This window comes from Bombina bombina, chromosome 6 (assembly GCF_027579735.1).
Source record: "Bombina bombina isolate aBomBom1 chromosome 6, aBomBom1.pri, whole genome shotgun sequence".
Classification (NCBI taxonomy): Eukaryota; Metazoa; Chordata; class Amphibia; order Anura; family Bombinatoridae; genus Bombina; species Bombina bombina.
In genome coordinates, this window is record NC_069504.1 from 545490486 (window position 1) to 545510075 (window position 19590).

A 19590-nucleotide genomic window follows, 5' to 3' on the forward strand; every position below is an offset into this window, starting at 1 on the left:
GTGTCGCTCTCCTGACTTATAGAAACATAGAATATGTTGGCAGATAGGAACCATTTGGCCTATCTAGTCTGCCCAATTTTCTGAATACTTTCATTAGTTCCTGGCCTTATCTTATATCTAGCATAACCTTATGCCTATCCCATGCATGTTTAAACTACTTCACTGTCTCTACCACTTCTGCTGGATGGCTATTCCACCACGTATCCACTACCCTCTCTGTAAACAGAGTGTTTTTTTATGTTTTTAATTTGAAATGTTCCTTGGTGTCCTTCACTAACATCTGTACTTTGGAAAATGTCTGCCACAGCCTCGGTCCATGCCTATCCCTGGCTTTTACCCACACCCCATTCTGGCAGTTGTAACAAAAAAGGACAGTAAATGATCAGTAATTGTATGAAAAAAACTCTAAACGTGTGTGTCTTAAAGGGACATTCCAGTTAAAATCTTAATGCACATAGATTAATTACATATTTGCATAGAAACATATTTGCAATATACATGTATTAGCAAAAATGCTTTTAGTAAAAGTTATCACTGTTTTAGTGTTAACATTTTTCTCTGCATGTGCATGTGAAGCATAGCTAGATATTGTCACTGCACCCACATTTTAAATAAGGCAGCTGCTCAGATCATCAGTGGGACTTGTATCATGACAGCAATTAACAAATTGAGTCATTACCAGATGGTACAAGCACCTTAGGCTCTCTGAGCAAGTGCTGTGTTTAAAATGCTGGTGCACGGTGTACTAAATACACTTTTGAAACAGCTATAGCTTTTATTAGAAGCATTTTTGCTAATGCGTGTATATTACAAAATTGCTTCTGTTCAATATCGAAATACATCCATGTTGTTTCCAATTTTGGCTGGAATATCCCTTTAATTACACGAACAATTATACAATACAGTTCTAGAAACAGTTACACAAATGCAGTTTAGTCACAAAAGTATGGGATATTTTACCATTTAACTGGAAAGGAGGTCCACTGAAGTGGCTGTGTTTACTGCAGCAGCAGCTTTCAAATGTATTGTCCACGTCATTATGCGAGGCTAGTTCTTTGCATTACAATGCTAGTTCCTAGTTTTAAGAAATTTGATGATAACCAGTCTAAATTATTTCCATGTATTTATTTATTTTTCTTTATTTAATACGGCGCCCGTTGCATTTCTTTAACAATTAAAACAAAGTGTTTGCTCTAGAAATAAAGCGGTACAATACTGGTCGTTATACTAAAGCGTATCGCATAGATCGTACGAACAAATCTAGTTGACTGTTCTACACGTTCCAAATTCTAAAATTCTACTCACTACAACCCCCAGCATGCTCTGCCCAGGGAGTGGCTGCGCATGCGTTCTGTTGCAGCCGGGGCAGCTTGTTCTCAGTGGCTGTTCTTGGAGTTGGGTGCTGGCGGTTTCCTGACATTAGCTGGTAGAGTGAGACTGTGGAAGGTAAGGGTTACATATTTGTTACCATGTAACTTTTTATTTTACTGAGTCAGTGATTTTCAAGCAACAACATTTTTTTGTACTTGATTTTAGGAAAACAATGTAAGAATCAACTTGCCCTTTAGCTGCTTGACTTTCCAGGAAGTCTTTAGAAAGGAAGCAACTGATACATACTTTGAGACCCCGAGTTACATTGTGTATGCCTGGGACTGTGGGGACATGTTCTTAAAGTCGTATTAAGATATCAGAACAGTAAGTTTTGATATTTTAGTAAGTAAACTGTTGCCAGGAGTAGCCATTTAAACAGCAGGGAGGAGTAGGTGCTGTTCACTGGGGCGTGTTTGCAGTATTTACACAGCAGTCTGGCTTTCAGGTTATGTGATTCATTGGAAAGTGATGTATTCCCTTGTTTCCCTTTAATATTGTAATGTTTGATAAAGCTCACACAATATAGCTTTTTTGGTAACTTATATCAGATGCCTACATAATAACCATAATATTCTAGTAAATAGTAATAATACCCTTTATTGGGCTAACAATCACTTTACAAATACTTCTGTTCCAAGCAACCTTACGTGTATTAGGTACTTTTTGTATAGCAAGATGCAAGTAATATGTTTTATAAGTGTTCCCCCCCCCCTTTGGGGTGTTCATAGTGCTTCCTAAATGTGCTGGTATAGTAAGAATATAGATGTGTGCAGGTATTCTTGAGACTTTTGTGTTAATGGAATACTAGTACCCCTTATGCCCTTACCAGTCTGAATTACAGGGGAATTATACCCTCAGTATCAGTTTTCATAGACACCACTGCTCACTTACATGTTGCAATTTACAGTATAAAGTTTAGCAACCAAATAGATTTCTAATATGTGCAACTGGTTCTCCAGTGCTCAGGAGTTGCAATGCTTGTGGCTTCCAAACAGTACTTTGCCTATGTGTTTTAACACATTTGTGATCAGGGTCAACAATGCTAAATTTTGCATGCTCTAACACAGGGATCAACAAAGCCAGGGAGCCGTTGGCTCCTAGAATTGTACTCCTGGCCCCTAACTCTTATGGTTATTCTCCATGTATGTATATACTAAAAGTGTGTTTGGCTCCTAAATTTAAAAAAAAATGGTTTCTTGATCCCTGGTTTAATATTTAGAGCATGACATTTTTCACACCTTTTAAAGGAGTATAGGTTCATGTGTATATAAAAGAGCCGAAGAAGGTGGCCTTTGGCCCTTTTTGGAATCAGATTTATACTTGTGAAAGCTAAACACACTAAGATCTGGATTTGCACAGATCTTAGTGCGTTGCACTTTCACAAGTAGAAATCCGGCTCCAAAAAGAGCCGAAGGCCGTGAGCAGCCGCCACCGCATTCTGCAGCTAACGAAGCTGCTGAATGCACGGGCCTACCCAAAACTAACATGTACAAATAACCTCTTCCAAAAGATAATTCAAAGTATGTACTATTACTGAAAATCATTGTCTGTTTTTTTTTATCTGATTTTTTTTTTTTATTCTTGCTAACATTATTATTATTATTATTATTTATAGTAGGTAATTGCCTTGAGCTGCCTATTAGAAGAGTTTGTATATACATTGACATACACTTTTGTACAAATACCAACTCTTTTGAAATTCATTTTAAAGTATATACTACTACTACTAAAAATGATTGTCAATTTTTAAAATAATAATCTGATTCTTGCTATCATTATAATTCTTATTTACAGCGGTAGTCATTACCTTGAAGTGCCTATCAGAAAATGTTGTAAAGAACACAAATAAAGATAAAAAGCTACTTATTGGACACATGTGCAGTAGCAGACATGTGTACAAACGGGAAGTTTGTTTCTTGCCCATGCTCAGTAGAGGGCTTTTGCTACATGACAGGAAGCAACAGCAGAACTAAGTTTTATAATGGTATCTACCTTTCTGCTTCATTTTATGCTACATTAACATACTTCAGCATGTAATGAAAAAGACGTCAGAGATACTTATTATGCTGGAAACATTTCTAAATTATACACAGCTGCTTTATAGTTAAAAGGGATATTCTAATGTAATAAAATTCTTTCATTTTTTCAGTATGTAACCCTTGTAAACATAGTTAAAGCTACATACCATGCACACGCCTGTGCTTTTCCTGTGATTGGTAGCTATATGCATATGACATTCTAGATTGGCTCACCACCCATGTACTGCTGTAGTTGTTTAATCCACTGTGACTCTTGAGTACATCTTAAACAACATATTCAACATCAGAGTTAAAGGGATATCAAACTCCAAACAATTATTTGTGATTCATACAGAGCATGCAATTTTTAAAATGTTTCCAATTTACTTCTATTATCAAATTTGCTTAGTTATTATATTATTTCTTGAAGCGATAACTAGGTAAGTGTCTAGTGCACTACATGGCAGTAAATAGTGCTGCCATTTAGTGCTCTTGCAAATGGATAGCAGTCTTGCAAAACTGCTGCCATTTAGTGCTCCAGATGCATGCGTCTGAGCTTATGTCCCTGCTTTTCAACAAAAGATACTAATAGAATGTAGACAAATGTGATAATAGAAGTAAATTAGAAAGTTGTTTAAAATTGCATGCGCTATCGGAAAGTCAATTTAAAGGGATATTAAAGGGACACTGAACCCACATTTTTTTATTTTACGATTCAGGTAGAGCATGTAATTGTAATTAACTTTCTAATTTACTCCTATTATCAATTTTTCTTCATTCTCTTGTTATCTTTATTTGAAAATCATGAATGTAAATCTTAACAACCAGACCATTTTAGCTTCAGCACCATGGATAGCGCTTGCTTTATTGGAGGCTGTCATTTACCCACCACTAAGCAAGCATAACCCAGGTTCTTAACCAACAATGGGCCGGTTCCTATGCATCACATTCCTGCTTATTAAATAAAGATAGCAAGAGAACGAAGAAAAACTGATAATAGGAGTAAATAATAAAGTTGCCTAAAATTGCATGCTCTATCTGAATCATTAAAGAAAAAAATTTGCGTTGTGTCCCTTTAACTGTAAAAATGTGACCTTTTTTATGCAAAAATATGTATTAAGTTTAAAATGATGTTGAAATTAATAGGTAGTATAAGGTTTTGGGTTCTCAAAAATAGATTGGTTAGCATGATTCTGGTGAGCTTATTCGTTTATGGAGAAAATATCTATCTGGTTGGTCCATGTTATAAGGACAGTATCTCTCCAGCCTTTAAAATTATAAGTGTTTCAGTTTATCCCAACCTTCCAAACTTAAAAGGATACTAAACCCAACTTCTTTCATGATTCAGATAGAGCATGGAATTTTAAGCAACTTTCTAATTTACTCCTATTATCAAAATTTCTTTGTTCTCTTGCTATCTTTATTTGAAAAGCAAGAATGTAAACTTAGCATTGAAAATGTATGGGAAGTAGGGTGAGGGAGGGGGGAATAAATGTTGGGCAAGGTATCTGGGAGGGGGGTAGGGTATTGAGGGGGGGCAGCTACACTACAGAAAATGTTTTATTGTATATATAAAATACATTTTATTTTTGGCAAACTGGGTACCCAAGATGGCAGCAAATAGGTGGGGAGGGGGGTTAGAGAGCTGTATGGGGGGATCAGGGAGGTTGGGGGCTAAGGGGGATCCAACACTGCAGAATCAATATTAAAAAATACAATAAAAAAATTAAATAATTAAAAAAAAAGAAGCTTTTAATTTTAGTACTGGCCGACTTTCTGCCAGTACTTAAGATGGCGGTGACAATTGTGGGGGAGGGAAGAGAGCTGTTTAAGGGGGTTCAGGGAGGGATCAGGTGGTGGGATGTGTCAGGTGGGAGGCTTATCTCTACACTAAAGCTAAAATTAACCCTACAAACTACCTAATTAACCTCTTATCTGCTGGTCATGTGTGGTGTGCAGCAGCATTTAGCAGCCTTCTAATTACCAAAAAGCAATGCCAAAGCCATATATCTACTATTTCTGAACAAAGGGGATCCCAGAGATAATAATTGCACAAACTGTTTGTAAATAATTTCAGTGAGAAACCTAAAGGTTAGTAAAAAAAAGTAAACCATTTTTTTTTTTTTTTTTATTTGATCGCATTTGCTGGTGAAATGGTGGTGGCATTAAATATACCAAAATGGGCCTAGATCAATACTTTGAGATATATACATGTGAAGGTTTATTCAGGGATTCCTGACAGATATCAGTTTAACTAGCGCTAATTTTGGGAAAAATGGTTTGGAAATAGCAAAGTGCTACTTGTACTTATTGCCCTATAACTTGCAAAGAACATGTAAACATTTGGTATTTCGAAACTCAAGACAAAATTTAGAAACTATTTAGCATGAGTGTTTTTTGGTGGTTAGAGATGTGTAACAGATTTTGGGGGTCAAAGTTAGAAAAAGTGTGTTTCAATTTTTTTTTATCATATTTTATAAAAAAAATGTGTAAATTATTATTATATGATGAAAATAATGGTATCTTTAGAAAGTCCATTAAATGGCGAGAAAAACTGTATATAATGTGTGGGTACAGTAAATGAGTAAGAGGAAAATTACAGCTAAACGCAAACACCGCAAAAATGTAAAAATAGCTCTGGTCCTTAAAGGGATATTCCAGCCAAAATTGGAAACCACATGGATGCATTTCGGTATTGAACAGAAGCATTTTTGTAATATACATGCATTAGCAAAAATGCTTCTAATAAAAGTTATAGCCGTTTCAAAAGGGTATTTAAGTATGCACCGTGCACCAGCATTTTAAACACAGGACTTGCTCAGACAGCCTAACATGCATGTACCATCTGATAATGTCTCAATTTGTTAATTGCTGACATGATACAAGCCTCACTGATGATCTGAGCAGCTGCAATATTTAAAATGTAGGTGCAGTGAGAATATCTAGCTATGCTTCACATGCACGTGCAGAGAAAAATGCTAACACTAAAACAGTGATAACTATTACTAGAAGCATTTTTGCCAATACAGGTATATTGCAAATATGTTTCTATTCAAATATGTAATTAATCTATGTGCATTTAAATTTTGACTGGAATGTCCCTTTAAGGGTAAGACAATTGAAAAATGGTCTGGTCACTAAGGGGTTAAGTTTCTTATGTATGTCATTAAAGGGACATGAAAATCAAAATTAAATTTGTATGATTCAGATAAATTGTGCAATTTTAAGCAACTTTCTAATTTACTTGTATGATCAAATTGACTTAAAGGGACAGTATACACTACTATAAAGAATAATATGCACATATTCTGATATAAAAATCTAGTATAAAACCGTTTAAAAACGTACTTAGAAGCTCCCAGTTTAGCTCTGTTGAAAAGGTTAGCTGGAGCACCCACTGAAAGTGGTTTTATAGCAAAAACAGCAGATACTTTCCCTTCCTCTGCATATGAAAAATAGTAGGCATACTTCAGTATACTTCTAAAACTTTGGGGCTTGGTTAGGAGTCTGAAAATCAGTGCAATGTTATTTAAAAATAAGCAAAACTATACATTTTTTTTTTTTTAATAAAAAAACCAACTATCGGCTATATAAATGGATAATCTACAAAACATTTATGCAAAGAAAAATCTAGTGTATAATGTTCCTTATAATTCTTTTTGTATCCTTTGTTATAAAGCATTACTATGTAGGTTCAGGAGTGTGTATGCTTGTTTAGCATAATACATCAGCTTTGTAACAATGTTATAAACACTGCTGCCAAACGGGCCCATTACATGTGCAAATCCCCTTCAGCCTATCTAGGTATGCTATTAAAAAAGGATACCAAGGGAACAAAGTACTGTTGATAAAATGTACATTGAAAGCTGTTTAAAATCACATGCTTTATAAGGAGTAATGCATTTAGGACTCCCACCCCCCCCCCATGCACATCATTACCATAAATATGATATATGCTTCTCCTATTACCATAACTGATCATTTTAAATACTATATGTATTGTAGTGAAGTTTTTATTGAAGTCAATAATGGGTAAATGAAGAAATGACGTCTTTAGTACAGAGACTTTTTTGTGGAGCAGACAGCAAAGTTCTGTAAAATTACATTTATCATTTTATTTTGAAAATCATCTGCTAACACGCAAATAGGAATACCATCATTTAATCTAGAGACCTATAAATGTGACTGTTTTACAATCAGATATAACTATTTCCCCATGATATTGTCACATGGAAATGTTTATGTTGAGCAGAATGCATTTTACAAGCAAATCAGTGTGGTGGTTTTGCAATGTAATAGTTGGGGGGGCAAAACAAGCACACATAATATATGGAATCCTTTGCAACTCTAGGGAGGTGCTGCACCTGTGTATGGAGGTGCATAGTACCCCAGTACCCCCATAGAACAGCTACTGAAGCGGTTTCATCAAGAAACTGATAAAAACACGTTTTTTTTAGTAAAAAGTAATTGGCCCAGATTTCTTGCTTGTGGGGAATGTGAGAAACAAATGGTTTAGTTACTTAAAGGGACAAGTTAAAAAATAAACTTTTATGATTCCGATAAAACATGCAATTTTAAACAACTTTATTATTTTATTTGTATTATCGAAAGAGTATCTTTTGTTGAAGAGTAAATACAGGTAGTCTGAGGAGTTGTAGTTTGCTGATGGCAAATAGCTAGTGATTGGTAGCTCACAAAGATGCCTCTTGTTGTTGGCTCACATGTGTTCAGCTAGCTCTCAGCTTTGCTGCTCCTAAGACTACCTAGGTATGCTCTTCTACAAAGGAAACCAGAGAACAAACAAATTTGATAATAGATGTAAATGAGATGGTTGTTGAAAATTGAATGTTCTGTCTGAATCATTAACTCTTTTTACTTTACTGTCCCTTTAGCTAAAAGAGGTGGTGAACAATGTAGTATAAGATTTATCCTGGCAGCCAACCACAACCAGTTATGAGGAGTAGGTCATGCCCTCTGAGGGATGATGTCATACCACTCCCAGAGTTTCACATTGGTTATTTTTTATTTTGATTGCATGTTGAAACTATATTAAATCTGATTGGTGGGACAGGAACACCAGTACTGCTTCCCTACCAAATGGTATTATATAGTCCTAGTGTGTGGTTAGCTGCCTATAGACATGTCTATGTATTTTACACTGGTACACGTGTTTCAGGCACACAATAAGCTAGTCTGTACACAAATTTGAAAAAAAGGTAAACATGGAGAATTAGCAAACAAAAGAGTAGTGTTTGACAATACACATATCAGAATACCATTAGAACACAGTTTGGCAGGTGCATCATATATCACAGGTGTCTATTTCAAGTCCTCAAAGTCTGTAAACACAGATTTAAAGCTCTGTGGCTGTGGAATAATCAAACTGATTTTATTGTCTTCATTCTCCAATGCTTGTGACATATTATATGCAGCCCTTAAAGGGACACTGTAGTCAGAATTGTAACCGTTATATCGCAAAACTATACATGTAAATAAAGTTTTTTTTCAATGTTGTTCATGTATTAAATGTGTACCGTTTACAAAATATATATGTTTGAAATATTACATTTTTCCAAACCCACTGTGTTGTCTTGCATTACGGATTTCTAATCGTGCTGACAACTGCAGTTGTAAGATGGCGACTCCGAGACGCAATGCGCATGTGCGAGTTACCGCAACATCATCGGATGCTTTTTTTCCCCCCAGTTAGCTCTCATGTCGGCTTGAGTGCCGCAATATGCGCATGCGAGAGAAAGCTAATTGTATTGCGCATGCGTTGAATGAGGAGACTGTAATATAATTATATGCAAATAATACACATCCGATTGGCGAGATTGTTAGCGCTTAGACTGCCCACATTTGAGGGCTGGATGACGTGATGTCATCGGGATTAAAAGAAATATAATTTTACTGCTAAATAGAGCTTTGTTAACTAAAATCACAAAGTACATTACATTGCTATGGTATTTTAAATGATAAATGTTTGTTCCGTTTTGCAGAGAAAAAAAAGGATAGTAATCTTTTAAAGGGACATGAAACACATTTTTCTTTCATGATCACGATAGAGCATACCGTTTTAAAAAATTTCCAATGAACTTCTAATATCAAATTCTCTTCATTCTCTTGATATCCTTGTTGAATTGGCAGAAGTACACTACTGGTAGCTAACTGAATATACTGGGGTATTCAATGACAAGAGGCATATAAGTGCAGCAACAAATTATCAGCTAGCTCCCAGTAGTGCTTTGTTGTTCCTGAGCCTACCTAGGTATGCTTTTCAACAATGGATACTAAGGGAACAAAGTAAATTAGATAATAGACGTAAAATGGAAAGTTTTTTAAAATCATATGCTCTATCAGGATCATTAAAAAAAAAACATTTTGCGTTGCATGTCACTTTGAGCATTTATTTTGTAAAGACGTTTTGTGCGGCTACTCAAGCACCATATCATGGCTAAGCCAGTATCACTAATTTTGTCTTGGGAAGTTGGGACTGTATATAGTAGATGCTATGTTAGTGCTTTGAATATATAATTCAAGGAAAGTTATCCAGTACATGTATGTTGAGAGTTTTTACTGATCATTGTTTCATTGCAGAAAAAGTTATCGTTTGTGATTGAAAAGGCCACTACAGGAGGTGGATATCATATTTAATCATTTATGATTGGTGCACGTGAATAATTTTTTAAGAGGGCAAAAATGAAGGCTTTATAATTTAAAGTGAAGGTAAACTTTGATGAATGAAAGCCCGTTTTTTTAGAAATACTATTAAAAACAGGGGCACTTTCATTCATCAAAGTTTAGAAGGCAGCCGTTTTGATTAAAAACTTACCTCTCTTCTTTGCACAGCCAGAGCAGCTTCCCCCACCCGGAAATCCTCTGTTCACACGTCATCAATGACTAATCTAGCTTCCTCCAATCGCGGCTTTCCCCCCAGGGTAGTCATTGCCTGAGGCCATGCCGTGATTGTAGGAAGCTGGATTAGTCATTGATGATGTGTGAAGAGAGGATCTCCGTGTGGGGGAAGCTGCTCTGGCTGTGAAAAAAAACAAAGGTAAGTTTTTAATCAAAACGGCTGCCTTCTAAACTTTGACGAATGAAAGTGCCCCTGTTTTTAATAGTATTTTTTAAAAAACGAGCTTTCATTCATCAAAGTTTACCTTCACTTTAATATTCCAGTTATAACTAACAGTTGGTTGTTTCATGTTTATCTTCAGAGGCTATAAAGGGATGTTTTAGTGCAAATAGAAATGCTGTAATGTGTTAGCTATATGCAAGCAACAGTGCAATTATAAAATGCTCTGTGTTTAAACCTGCAAAAGGGGTTAAACATATACTTAAAGGGACACTGAACCCAAATTTTTTCTTTTGTAATTCAGAAAGAGCATGCAATTTTAAGCAACTTTCTAATTTACTCCTATTATCAATTTTTCTTCGTTCTCTTGCTATCATTATATGAAAAAGAAGGCATCTAAGCTTTTTTTTGGTTTCAGTACTCTGGACAGCACTTTTTTATTGGTGGATGAATTTATCCACCAATCAGCAAGGACAACCCAGGTTGTTCACCAAAAATGGTCCGGCATCTAAACTTACATTTTTGCATTTCAAATAAAGATACCAAGAGAATGAAGAAAATTTGATAATAGGAGTAAATTAGAAATTTGCTTAAAATTTCATGCTCAATCTGAATCACAAAATAAATTATTTGGGTACAGTGTCCCTTTAAATGACCATTAAATACAGTAGAATTGCATAATTAACAACTTTATAATAAAAAGAAATACAACAGTACTTACTCGGAATTTAAAAACGAGCAGTAGATTCTTTCTAACAAATTCTTAAAATTTCCTTCACTTTTTCTGCACCCCTGTATCATGTGACAACTGCCACACTCATAAATGTATACCCTATGAACTCTTACACATGTTCATAGAAAGAGACTGGGCACAATTTTAATAATGGATGTAAATTGGAAAGTTGTTGAGCTTTTTTTATATTTTTTAATTAATTGCATGCTCTATCTAATTCATGAAAGTTTAATTGTGACTTTAATGTCCCTTTTTAAATTCAGCTCTAGAGCAGCAATGCAAGACGCTAGACTTGCGCATCTGGTGTTTTAGTGACGAGAAGTATACAGTATGTGCCTAGCCACCAATCACCAACTAGCTCCCAGTAATGCAGAAGCAGCAATGAGCAGCTCTTGAGACTACCTAGGTATCTTTTCAGCAAAAGATACCAAGAGAACAAAAAAAATGAAAATCTTAAAAAAATTGAAAAACTATTTTAAATCACATGCTCTTTCTGAATCATGAACAAAATTTTTTGGGGTTTTATGTCCCTTCAAACTTGTATGCTGTATCTGAACCATGAAAGTATAATTTTGACTTTCATGACTGGAATATAAATGATCTAATCCAAATTATCAGTGTTTCTGAACATATTGATTCTAGGATCCATTTTAACACAGAAGAAAGGGGGGGGGGGGGACTTTTTAAAAAAAAAAATTCTGGCTCTGCGTAACTTTTATGTTCAGTGAGGAGATGAAAAAAATTATAGCATATCTACAGGAAATGGGTCAACCAAGCCAACAATCACATTGGTTCTTAGTTTTAGGTAGACCGAGCACTTCATAAGGCACCAGTCATGAGATTTTATTTATTTATATCAACACAAGAACGGAACAAATTGCTCATTACATAACATCTGGGACATGTGTGTTACATAACTGACATTTTGTGTGGTGATTGCTTTAATTTTGCTAAAATACTAACATGTGTATGTATGATCTGTCCAGAAGGTAACTTGTAATAGAGATAATTAAACACACAAGGGCCTTTTATGCAGGAACAAAAAAATGTACAGAACAATTTCTTTTTTCTGTTTTATAAAACTGTCAGATGTTTAAAGGAAATTAAACCTAAAATTTCCCCCCTTAATTTAGATAAAGCATACAAATTTACTTCTAAAATCTAATTTGCTTTATTCCCTTGGCACACTTTGTTAAAGGAGAGGCTGTGCACTACTGGGAGCTAGCTGAGCAAATTAAGTGAGCCAATGTCAAGAGGCATATATGTACAGACAACCAATCATTAGCTAGCTCCAAGCAGTGTATTGTTGCTCTCGAGCTTATATAGTAATGCTTTTTAATATATGATACCACAAGAATGAAGCACATTAAATAGAAGTACATTTGAAAATAGTTTAAAATTGCATACTCTTACTAAATCATGAAAGTTAGACTTTTACTTTACTGGCCTTTTTAACATATTTGTGTGACAAGTAGGAAAGTCTTTAGAATAGTGCTAACTTGGCATCTGCTTGGTTGCTAGAGAGGACTGCAACAAATTTTTTGGCCACGTGTTTCAACCATATTTGGTGGCCATAGGCTTATACTGATTGCAGCTTTTAACCCATTGCATTCCAGTAGGGTAAATGGACATTTCAATGAACAAAATGACATACTCTTACATGCTCTTATCAGAGAATGTCATTTTCCCCCCCACTTATCACTGTGGAACTCTGTTTTTAACCCCTGTAAATAGGTTAAGCACATAGCCCTGCTCGGTAGCGCAGCTGCCAAGCACAGCTGATCCCGAGCACAAAACAACCAGTCAGCAGCAGCAGTTGCACAACTCACCCAGCCACCATCTGTGTTCCTGAGCAGGACTTACCTGTGTTTATGTTAACCTCTTTGTAGCATGTGAACTGGGTGGAATGCTGGCTTAAGGACAGAAAACAAAGTGTCTTAGTAAATGGAGTTCATTCAGCAGAGGGGGCTGTTACTAGTGGTGTTCCTCAGGGGTCAGTTCTGGGGCCTGTTTTGTTTAACATATTTATCTGCGATATCAGCAAAGGGCTACAGGGGAAAGTATGTCTCTTTGCAGATGATACAAAAATTTGCAACAGAGTGGATGTTCCAGGGGGGGTAGACAAAATGAGAAGTGATATACAACAATTGGAGGATTGGACAAATGACTGGGGTCTAAAGTTTAACACAGCAAAGTGTAAAATAATGCATTTAGGGAAGAAAAATCCAAATGTTAATTACAGACTCAATGACACTTTACTGACTGTTACAGACGAGGAACAGGACTTGGGAATTATTATTTCAGATGATTTAAAACTTAGTAAACAATGTAGTAATGCAGCGAGTAAGGCTAGCAGAATGCTTGGATGTATTGGTAGAGGTATTTGCAGCAGAAATAGTAAGGTTCTTATGCCACTTTATAGATCATTAGTTAGGCCTCATCTTGAGTATTGTGTGCAGTTCTGGAGACCATATCTTCAGAAGGATATTAACAAACTTGAATCTGTGCAAAGGAGGGCTACCAAAATGGTACATGGTCTAAAAAATAAAACTTACCAGGATAGGCTCAATGACCTAAATATGTATAGCTTAGAGGAGAGAAGGGAAAGAGGTGATATGATAGCAACTTTCAAGTACATTAAAGGGTTTAGTAAAACTGAGGCTGTGGGTATTTTACATAAAATGGAAAATTCAAGAACAAGGGGTCATGAGCTCAAGCTAAAGGGTAGTAGATTCAGAAGTAATTTGAGGAAGCACTTCTTTACAGAAAGAGTGATTGATTTATGGAATAAACTTCCTCAAGAGGTAGTAATGACAAACAATGTGGGGGACTTTAAAAATGCATGGGACAAGCATAGGGCTATCCTACGAACTAGATAAGTTTATACTGTTAGGTAAGGTCGAGCAGACTTGCTGGGCCTATGGCTCTTATCTGCCGTCAATATCTATGTTTCTATGCCATTTTTTTCACTTCCATGTCCCTTTTAAAGTAATGGTAAACTTTGCTACGCTGCTCACGGCTTCTGACTTATGGCTAAATTTATCCTAACTTTTTTTTTTTTTTACTATTCTCCAATAGAATTGTGTGCCTTTAGGCATTTATCAAAAAAGAAAAACGCCCTTTGGCTAAAATGCGCATGCGCTTCTTATTTGGTAGTATCAGTGACTGCGTGCACTATTGGAAGAGAAGGGAACCCCTGCTTATGTCACTGAGTGCCAAGACTCGATCGTAAGCAGCGTTGCGCTTCATTACAATTGTGAAAAGTAAATAAAACTCATGATTCATTGTTTACTTTGGAGCGGATGAGGAGCTATTGCACTTGTGCTATATTGTGAGTCTCGGAGCACGCATTTTCCCCTATGTAGAGAGCAGGTGGGACCGCTCTCTTCATCACACGATAACAGAAAACAGCAATGGAATGGGGTGGAGGAAAAGTAGTGAGGTAAAAATGATAAAAATACTAAGGTTATCGGTTTACCTAATCATATCCTGTATTATTCAAATATGTATAAATTTCCCATCACTTTAATTCTATGAATTTAGTGCTAGCTGTGATCATAAACACGAAGAACATAATTTATTATCATGTCAGGGGTACAACTAGGCACTACACATGACACCATACAGATAAGATAAATATATTATGATCTGCATTATATTTGTCATCTCTGTAACAAAGGGCACAGTGAACCCAAAATGTACATTAAACACAAACATCTAAATGTAGGTGTTGTCTGAATTTTATGCTTGCAGGTTTGAAAGTTGTGCAAGATCATAAGAGATTTTATGACAGCCTGTACATTAAAGGCAAAACTGTAAAATGTTTAAAGGAACATGAATCACTATTTTTTTCTTTAATGATTCAGATTTATGCGATTTTAAACTTTCTAATTTACTTTTCAAATTTTCTTTGCTGTCTCCGTATATTTTGTTGAAAAGCAGGGATGTAAGCTCAGGAGAGTGCACATATCTGGAGCACTAGATGGCAGCAGATTTACAAGAGCACTAGATGGCAGCAGATTTACAAGAGCACTAGATGTCAGCACTATTTCCTGTCATGTTGTGCTCTAGATCCCTACCTAAACAAGGAATAACATGGGATCAAAGCACATTTGATAATAGAAGGCATGTCCCTTTAATTATTGTAAAACAAAACGGTCCAAGCTGTGACCATATTTTTTTACACAGTGATTATTTTGGACTTTTCAGGAGCCCAATAGAGTATAATCAGGTGCCTTTTTAATGTAATAATGTGAATGCTTTTAGTGCTTTTAAGACATTTTATGCAAATATTTTGCAGCACAGTGGTTAGCTGTTGATTTGTGTGACATTTTTTTTATTATTATTTAATGATTCTTTAAATCTTAACACTTATACTGGGCCTACGGAAATGGGAAATAAAACTTCAATCTAAAATGCACATGGGAGCTGCTGGGTGCATGTAATTATCGCTGACAAGTGACGTGCTCCCTGAGCGCCACACAAGTGTGTTATGGGCATTCATACGTCTGCTCCATGCTGCAATACATGTGTATTGCAAAAATGCTTTGTTCAAAATCAAAATAAGTTTCTATGCGTTTTATTTTTTGAGTTGTGGAACATTTTTTTTTTTCTGGATTAAAAATGTTTGGACTATATATATAATTTGTTGCATTGAGCCTAGAACAAATACTAAGGAGTATTTTTTTTAATGCACCATCAGATTTCACAGCACTAAGGGGGTACAATAAAGAAGCGGGGGGGGGGGGGTAGATTACTTGACACTGCTCCCTAGAGAGTTTAAATGTTTACATTTTACAGGAGAATAAATGTAGTAAATGATACAGATGACTGCACTGTGTGTTATAAACAGGACTGCACATGAGTGTCTTCTATATTTTATTAAACTTTCATAATTCAGACAGAGTGTGCAATTTTAAAAGACTTTCCAATTCACTTCCATTATCAAATTGTGTACACTTTATGAGGTGCCAGCTCCTACTAAGCCTTTGGAAGAATTGACAGTATTGGCATCCTTTACTAAGCAGCGATCATTGCTTTGGAGCCCTTGCGGGGCCGGATCGCTCGTGTCATACAGCCACTGCTATTTACCCCCTCAGAGGTGGCTGAGATGGACAGGCCCTGCTCTTGCTTGATAGAAACATAGATTCTGATGGCAGATAAGAGCCATAGGCCCAGCAAGTCTGCCGATCATTTCCTAAAAGTTTAACCTTATCTAGTTTGTAGGATAGTCTTATGCTTATCCCAGGCATTCTTAAAGTTCCCCACAATGTTTGTCATTACCACCTCTTGTGGAGATTATTTCCAGAATCGGCCACCCTTTATGTAAAAGTGATCAGTCGCACTGCACAAGCAAATGATTGTGCCATAGTGCACACGGGCACTTGCTTGCCACATAGACAGGCATACATTTTTTTCAAGTCTGGGACATTGTCTGAGCGCTCCGTAATCAGTGGGTCCCTATGTATGCCGTTATATGCATTCATATCTGTGACTGGCTGATGGCTGTCACTTGGTACAGGGGGACAAGAAAATTAAAAGAATTGTTATTACATTGTATTTTTATTCGACATTTGTTTGTTTGTAGTAGAATTGAAAAGAAAAACAATTCACTTCCTTTTAAAGGGCAGTAAAAAGTGCCACAATTACTTTTCTATAGCCAAACTCCACTCATCACTTGCCTTATTTGGAGGAGCCAATTCAAACTTGGTGCTGGAGTAAACACAACCAGTTGCTTTGATAACAAAAATAGCCATTGTTTTGCAGTTATCGTTGGTGACAGCTATGTTGGGCTTGTGATGCCTGTCATATGCAATTTTGGGTCTTAGAGTTGGAAAACCTACAATTTTCATACTTTTTATTTACAGGAAAAAAGGGCAAAATAAATAAAAAAAAAGTATACTCCAAAGTTGTTTTACTATCAAAATAACATATATATTTTTTTTTACCGCAAAAGGTGTTTACGATCCATTTTCAGAGGAAAAAGTTCATTTGTTTTTGTAAATGAGACTGGATTATTTTAAAGGAAAAAAAAAAGGGTTTCCAGGCAGCAAAACTAATTTAATCTCCCACAGACATCTGGGGGATGATGAGTTGAAACCTTAACCTCATTCTCATGAAGAATTGAAGGAATTATCAACCAAAGCAAAGTTTCTAAGTATAGAATTCTTACACTAAGAAAATGCCTGAACAGAGGTTCAGCTTTTTTCATCAGTGTGAGAATCGGAAACAAAGATCTGTAACGTCAGCATTAAAGGGATATATGAAACACTTTGTAATATAAATTGTTTAATTATTCCTTGCCATTCATTTTTAAATATTTTCCCTGGTTTCTTTTCACCCTCCTTCCCCTCTTTTTCCTATTGACTTTGTATCTTTTTTTTTTCTTCTGTTTACAAGTTGCAAAAATAATGCACACTCCAGACTTCCCACACCTAAACCTATACTCTTAATAGTAGTTGTTAGAGTATTCACACACTTCTATTTATCCCTAATAGGCCTCAGCAGAGGAGGAAGGGGATTTTACAAGGCACGTATAGAAACTGAACAAGTGTGTGTTTATATGTGTATGTATTTATGTGTATGTGTATGTGTGTATATGTATATACAGGTAGCCCTCAGTTTACGCCGGGGTTAGGTTCCAGAAGGAATGGTTGTAAATCGAAACCGTTGTAAATTGAAACCCAGTTTATAATGTAAGTCAATGGGAAGTGAGGGAGTTAGGTTCCAGGCCCCTCTCAAAATTGTAATAAGTAACACCTAATACATTATTTTTAAAGCTTTGAAATGAAGACTTTAAATGCTAAACAGCATTATAAACCTAATAAAATAATCACGCAACACAGAATATATAATTAAACTAAGTTAAATGAACAAAAACATTTGCTAAACAGCATTATAAACCTAATAAAATTATCACACAACACAGACTTCACTTGCATTTTTATGCAAACAGTTCTTTCTATGCATTCCAATCTGGACTGATTTATAGACAGGAAGATCTTGTTCCTTTGAAATCTTCTCAATAGCTCAGGTCTGGTTAAACTGATTAATTTCAGATTGCTTGGCTTGCATATCTTTGCTGCAACACAAGCGTACAGCTCCACCTACTGGCTTTTTTAATCAATGCACTGCTTCTCAATGCTTTTCAATAGCAGTCACATGACTGAAAAAAAGGTTGTTATTCTGAAACTGTGCAAATTAAACCATTGTAAATAGAGGGCCACCTGTACTGTATATATTCACACTCACTCTCTTGATTTGCACAGATCTTGGTGTGGTGATCACTCAGAAAAATAAATCTGGCTCCAAAAAGAGCCGAATAGCACGAGTAGCCACCTACTGCCTCATATGTTGCATTTAGTGAGTTCAGCCCCTGTGAAATCTGCGCTATTTCTCTTTAAGAAAGAGAATCTTTTATCACTAGACCCTAAGTGTGATTATTTGGAATTGAACTGAAGAAAGTTTTATTCTATACATAACATGTTCTACAATCTTTGTTTATCAATCTTTGACAACCTCTTTTTTTGGGGGGGAAGAAAACCCATCCATGGTTGACATACACGTGTAGCCTTTTAAGCTCTATACGGAAATAAATGTCATCACTTAGTTTATATAGAGTCATTTTTTTGTACCTTCAGCTTTGTAACTCTACTGGTTCACCCTGATTGACTGCATTTTTCACACCCAAAACTGTGGCGTTTTTTTTAGAAGTTATCTTTACTTAGTGACTGCAAGTAGGTTTTTTTTATGTTTCTATGCCACTTGTCTTTTAAATGCCTGATAAATATGTGAATTGCATATTCATGTGAGTTTCATCTACTGGTTAGAGCTGAAAGATTTGTAAGGGCTTAAAAAATTGAAGGGACCAAAAAACCATGACTTTTAAAATAGTACATACACACAGGTAACTGGTAACATTGGTTGGTCATTGTACATGTATCATATATATATATATATATATATATATATATATATATATATATATATATATATATATATCACTGTTATGGCTGCTAAAACTATATGCCTTTCCCCTTGGTTTTCATCAAAATCAAGTAACAACCTTTATGTTGGAAACACTGCACAGAAGGTCAAGGAACAAACTGATCAAATTATCAGTTATCAGCAATCCATATTATTATTATTATTATTGTTTTATTTTTATTTTTTTCTAGTGATGGGGCAATCAGGCCTTTCAGTTGTGATTTGGCTTTATGCAAAGGTTATAAAAACCTGACAGGTGGACAAAGGTTGCAGCACCTACTATTTAGACAAGCTTTAGTTGATTTTGAAATTTGCTACATTTTATTGAAGGAGCCTAGAAAGAAATGCAACATTTGTAGCTTTGGTGTACAATGTTACAAAACACTGCTGCCATAGGGAACTAAAGA

General features: G+C 35.7%; 1 protein-coding gene across 1 annotated transcript in view; it reads left to right on the plus strand.

Moving 5' to 3' along the window:
* The first annotated feature begins 1367 nt into the window (after positions 1-1367).
* LOC128663248 (tropomodulin-3) overlaps positions 1368-19590 on the plus strand; it is a 109024-nt gene continuing 90801 nt past the window's right edge. The window contains exon 1 of the mRNA XM_053717477.1: positions 1368-1446. The gene's annotated coding sequence lies outside the window, so the exon portion shown is untranslated. The remainder of the gene's footprint in view (positions 1447-19590) is intronic.